This window comes from Neopsephotus bourkii, unplaced genomic scaffold (assembly GCF_033783945.1).
Source record: "Neopsephotus bourkii isolate Nb327-2 ecotype Australia unplaced genomic scaffold, CSIRO-AGI_Nbou_v1 NB_369, whole genome shotgun sequence".
NCBI lineage: Eukaryota > Metazoa > Chordata > Aves > Psittaciformes > Psittacidae > Neopsephotus > Neopsephotus bourkii.
In genome coordinates, this window is record NW_026900875.1 from 827,855 (window position 1) to 833,854 (window position 6,000).

Sequence of the window (6,000 nt, forward strand, 5' to 3'; positions counted from 1 at the left end):
CGGCTCCAGCCGCCCGCCCGCCTGTCGTGGCTTGTTCTGCCTACCCAGCGGCGCCCACTGCGCCGTGCCATGCCGTGCAGTGCTGCGCTGCTATGGCTTCAGACAGCAGAAATAGGCGGCAGCAAACACAGACCACCGGCCTTAAGTGATCTACTCAATATGTGCCTAGCGGTGTAGCCCCTGCGAGCAGGAGCAAGAGGCACCTTCTTGTTTTGTTGCAAAACACCATCTCACACACACATTTCTGTTTGGCACGGCGGGTGGTGGAAGCCTCCTAAGCTGGCGCCGGTTGTTAAATCTTTAGCCCCATTTTACAGTTGGGGAAAGCGAGGCACAGAGTGGAGAGGCGATTTGCCTGCATTATCTCAGGAGGTCGAAAAAGAACTCATCCGTCCAGCTGATGTGTGGCTGGGTAAGAATATGCTGGCTGAAGCACTCAGCTCAGTGCTTCGGCAGGAGGGACCTGTCTCCCTGCCTCTGCTTTCCCAGCAGGGGTCCTCTGCCCAGCCTTTGCTTCACATCTCCCTGCTCAACCCCACTCTTCCCCCACCAGGGTGGTGTGTTCCAAGGAGATGAGCACTCGGGGCTGGAGACCACATGGCTGGAGGGAATTAAATAATTGATGGGCCAGAAGTCTCGAGCAGCTACCAAACCTCCAGAGGCGCATTGCATTCAAGAGCAGAGCAGAGCCCTGGACAAGCCCCTTCTCTCTGATACAATGCCAACGTGTCTCACTCCTTCCTGGAGCTCCTGGTGCGGAGAAGATGGGGTGCTGGGGGTGGGAGTGCTCCCCCGCTCATCTGGCCTCCCAGCTCCGCCCCCGCCCCGTGCTGCTGGAATACTGAAGGGACTGGCCGCCTTCCAGCCAGGCAGGGAGGAGCCAGGGGGAAGGAGACTGCTGCTTCCAGGCTAAAACCCTCCTGCATGGGATGGTTCCCACAGAGCAGCAGCCGCGGAAAGAGCAAGCTGAGCGGTGACGGGGAAAAAAAGCCTGCAGAACCAGGGTGGCTGCGCAGCTCTTCCCTATACAAGAGCGTGGGGCCACCAGAAAGCAGCAAGCACCACACTAGCAAAAGGGATAGCTTTTCTGCCATAGCCAAGCTGTGGCCACCTTGCTGTGGAAGGATGGAGAATGGCTAAAAAAATATTACAAGCAAAAATCAACCGGATAAATTCCGCATAGAAACTGGAAAGAGTTAAATCCAATGACTTCCCATTACAGAGGTCACTCAGCTCCAAAGCCTCCTCAGCTAGGAGAGGGTTGCAGTCCAACAGCCCTCTTCCTGCTCCCTGCTCTGAGCATCACAGCAGTGGTGCCAGTCACCCACTGTTGGCACAGCCACACCGGGCATTCGTGGGTCACAAGGTGAAAGGGACAGCTCCTGTGTAATGGATGCGGCTGCATGGATCCCAGGAATCAGCCCTGGCAGGGTCTCAGTGGTGGGAGAAAGAGGTTTTCCCACCCGAAAGTGCTGATCCAGAGCTGCTATGGGATTTGTCAGGCTGCAGCGTGAAGCATCTCCCTACCTAAACATATTTGTCAATATTTAGTCTGCCAATAAAGGCAGTGCGTGATCAAATTGAGTATTCTATTTGATATACGCTAACCAGGAGCTGGTTTGGCATTTCACCAAATGGGAGATGTTTGATGCCCTTTCTCCCTTTCTAATACTTTTTTTTTTTCCCATGAAAAGTTGTTGATTTATTTATTTATTATTTATAACTTTTTTTTTCTTTTAGCTGATAGTTATTATCTGAAAATGACAATTTTCATTTACTGGCTCATAAGTTTAATGAATGAGCTATTTCAATAATCATTTGGACAAGTACTTTTTAAGAAAGAGAGCAGAATCCATTTCAGATCCTCAGAAACAGCCCCCCCTCCAGAGCCTCAGTAATTTGCAGAAGAGCAGTTTCTTCTGGCTTTTTCCCCAGCGTACGACATGAAACAGTTGAAAGTGTTTGAAGCTGGCAAGAAATGCATTTCTAGCTACTGATGTCATGAAAATATAAATTGGCAGATTTTTCACGCTGGGTCAACGTGTAGCGATAAGCACAATGCCATACCTTTAAGGAGCGGGTTTTGTTGGTAAACAGATGGAAGCAGCCTATAATGTCCGTAGTCAATAATGCATAGCCAATGTGCATTGGCAGGATTGCTGTCAGAGCAATAAATTGTGCATCTTCCTGGCGGAGCCTGGATCATCCTGTGTGCAGACACTGTTGAGCCTGTTGTGGACAAAACACACACCGTGGAGAATCACAATGAATAATTTAGAGAGCACCCTTGTTCATCTCTCTTAAACTGCCCATTGAGTCATTTTTGCTGCTCCCATTTCAAGCGGATGGAGGAATCCTTCCTATTTTCCATGCCAAATATAGCATTTATTCCAGAAATGCTGAAATACACAAGCCAGGAAGTTTCCCTTCTCTGTGTGAGTCATTGGAAGTTCAGGCTGCAGTTTCACGATTGCTTCAAGCTGATCAAAATCTGTGCCGCTGCCAAAAGGAGACGTCCAGCCCTGCCCGGTGAGCGGCCTTGCTCCTTCCTTGTGCAATGAGAGTTGGTTTAGGGAATGGAACAGGCTGAAAATAAATCCTGCCAGGGTTTTTCCTTCTAGAGGGAGGTTGGTTTTTAAGCAGATCATTTGCCCAGCTCGTCTTATGGCTGTGAAGACTCAAGAGGAGGCTTGTCTGACCTCAGAGTTGCGTTACAAGGATGCTCCTTACATCAGAGTGACTGAAGGCAGAGTTGAAGGGATATGAGGGGAAGTGCCCATGGGGCAACAGATGGATGTGTGTCTCCTGTGGCACACAGCTCAGCTGCAGAGGTGATGTGAGCTGTGTTCACACCCCTAACCCTAGGATGGGAACACAGGGCAGATCTCTGCCTGGGAGGGATTTTCTTGGGTGCTGTTTCTCTGATCCAGGACAAGGATGTGCCATCGGAACTAATCTGTATCTTGGGACTGTCCCCTCTGGGGCAGGATGCTCACACATCCTACTTCAGTGGAAACACCTGAAGTAATGTGGTGCCAGGGTTTGTGAAGTAGGTGTGCATCATCCCTGTGGATCTGCAGGGTTTTGTAGAGGAGGGATATTTCAGCCTCCTCTCTTAGGAGCAAGACGTCTCTCCTCCTACGTCTTTCCAGCCTCCCACATCCCCCAGCATTTTTTCTAGCTGCTTTCCACATTGGTCTCCAAAGAAAGGGAGCCTTCATCCCAGTTTTGCTTCCCATTCCCTTCTAATTGTTGCAAACTTATGGAACCAATTTAAACTAATTTGATGGGAAGCTGAAGGGGAGATCCTAGTTCTTCTTGCAAGTGAGTTGGAAACAAGTGGCAAAGCAGAGGGGGGGATGCTCACTGCCAGGCCTGGGGTTCTGGGTGCAATGCACTCCATGGGCTTCCACATGGGTAGACCAGCCTGGTTAGTTACATATTTCCAGTGGTCTTGAGAGCTTCAGCTTTCATGGCTGGGGGATCCCCGTGGCTCTATGGACTGCTTTTAAGGAAGAGTAACTGAGGCTAGCAAGTGTCTTGCCAGGTGGTGTGGACAAAGGAACTCATATCTCTGGTAGGATATTTTTGGAGATCAGCAAAGTAGATCAGGTTGAAACCCCTGCTCTAGAAACCTGCATTATTTTTTTCCTCCTCCCAGTGTTTGTTATGGTATTTTTCAGAGACACTGCTTGCCTCTTTGTGGAGGAGCCTTGCTTATGGGCAATTTCTCTGCCTCCTTTGGAAAGGCATGCCCACTCACCCCCATTCTCTCCCTTCTCCTCCAAGGGAGCCTCATGGCCAGAGTTTGCTCCTGCTGGCTCTGATCCAGGCAGGCACTTACGCAGGTCACTGCTCCGACTTGGAAGTTGGTGGATCACTCCCAGAGTGCCCCAGGGACTGACAGGTTTTCCTGCTTCATCTCCTGGAGAAGCTGTGTAAGGGAGGGGGGTTCCAAGCTAGGGCCAGAGCTCACTCTGGTGCCCTGGATGAGGTGTTGGAGGTGCTGGGATAGTGACACTGCTGTGCCCAGGTGCTGGCACTGCAGAGTGGCAGAGCCACCAGGGTGGGACATGGCACCTCCTGGGCAGTGTAGGCTTGAAGGATGCCCAGAGGGAGCTGTGCAGCTCCAGTGCCAGGTGGGACAGCCTGTCACGGACTGCTGGCTGCCACCAAGGAAAGCTCCTCTTTCCAAGGGCTTTGCTTCCTATCTCTGCATTTTCCATCTGCCAGCAGAGACCAGAGCCAAGACTCACCCTTGCTATGAAACCCTCTAAGCAGGACGTGCCACCATCCCTGCTTATTCTCCTTCTTCCCAAGGTTCCTGGAGATGGTAAGGAGCAGCCACACTCAAACCGCAGTTCCCTTCGGACCCCACAGCTCTTGCCCCGCCATGGGTGCAGCTCCCCATGCAGGGAGCTAGCAGGCATTGGGATACTGATGGTCCCTCCCCAGATCCAGGTGATTAACGATATGGGGATGCAGTTTGAGGAGGACAGTGCTCCCATCTCCACTGCTTGTCTGCAGCAAGACCCAGCAGCTTAGCTCAAGCAGGCACCTTGGCCTCTGTGATGTGGGCCTGGGCGAGACTCAGGCTGGACGCCTTGCAATGTCAGTCTGGGCTGGGCAGTGGTTGCCACAGGACAGAGCAGAAATGACGTAGCCAAAGCCCTGCAGATCTGTTTATCTCCACACCACTCACACACCCTCAGTCAGGCTCTGGAAGAGTAAATCACCCTGGCCTTCCCCAGCCATGCCATTTCCACCCCAGCTGGGACAACAAGGTCCTCACCAGTGCTTCCTGCACCCCACACTTCCCACACCAAACAGAGCTGGGCTGAGATCTACTCCCTTAGCATAGCCAGGACTCCGCTCCTGTTCCTGGCTAAGCTGCACGGGCTTTGCCTCAGGATGTGAATTTGGGTGCTGGAATTTATCCGCGGCTGTTTTGGCTGTGGCTGAACTCCACCTCCGGGCAGTGACATGTTGTTTCCATAGTAGCTAATGGACTGGAGATGGAAGGGGGGAAACACATACCCGCACTAAAAAAGGACTCGTGAGTAATGTGGTTGCTCCCAGAGCAGAGCAGGAACAACTTTCTAGCACTCGACTGAACCCATCCTTCGCCAGGCGCCTGTGAAGCATCAAGAGGAGAGTGTGTCTTTGCAGAGCACGGGGCAGGAGGACAAGGGGGTCCCTCTGGGTGCTGGGGTGGCTTGGGGGTGCATGGCGCTGAGGAGGGGTGTGTGGAGGCCGTGCAGGGGCAGCCTGTGCAAGGAGAGGGGGGACATGGCAGGCATGAGAGCTTATGGGGAGGTGGTGGGGACACACGTGGGTGGCACATGTCTGCAGGGGTGTCCACATCCTTTTGCATATAGAGGGCTGTTTTGGAGGGAGGAGGAAGCAGCCCTGGGCAGAGTCACACCGTGGTGGTCCCTCAGTGCAGAGACTGTCACAGGCAGCAGTGTGGCTGGGACAATGCAGGCCAGAGGTATCCAAGGGCTGCACTCACGCATGGGACAATAAAAGGTGACAAGGACGAATTCTGGAAGGTACAAAGAGACAATGGGAAGGGGTGTGTTATCAGGACCCTTTGTCCCTGCTGGCCCTTATGCAGGCACTGGCTGGGTCTCAGTGTGAGAGCAGGGGGACAGCCCCAGCTCCACTGCTGACCTGCTCGCTTGCAGCCTCCCACCGTCCTTGAGACCCATGGCTTTCCAGGAACAGAGAGAACTGGATGTTCCTCTTGTACCAACGCAGCCCTGGGGTCCTCCCTGGCCAGCTGGACACAGCACCGCTGGGCCACCACCTTTGGACATTTCCATCACACTCTGCTGCACCACAGACCAAATCTGTCCCTGGGGGAGAGCAGCTCCGTTACTCCATGTGGAAATGGAGAACAGCTCTTGGGATCATCTCGTGCCCATCTCTGGCTGCTGGCCCTGGCCAATCCCTGCACCCCAGCTGCTGTTACAGCATTTTTCTTCCAGTTGTACGTTC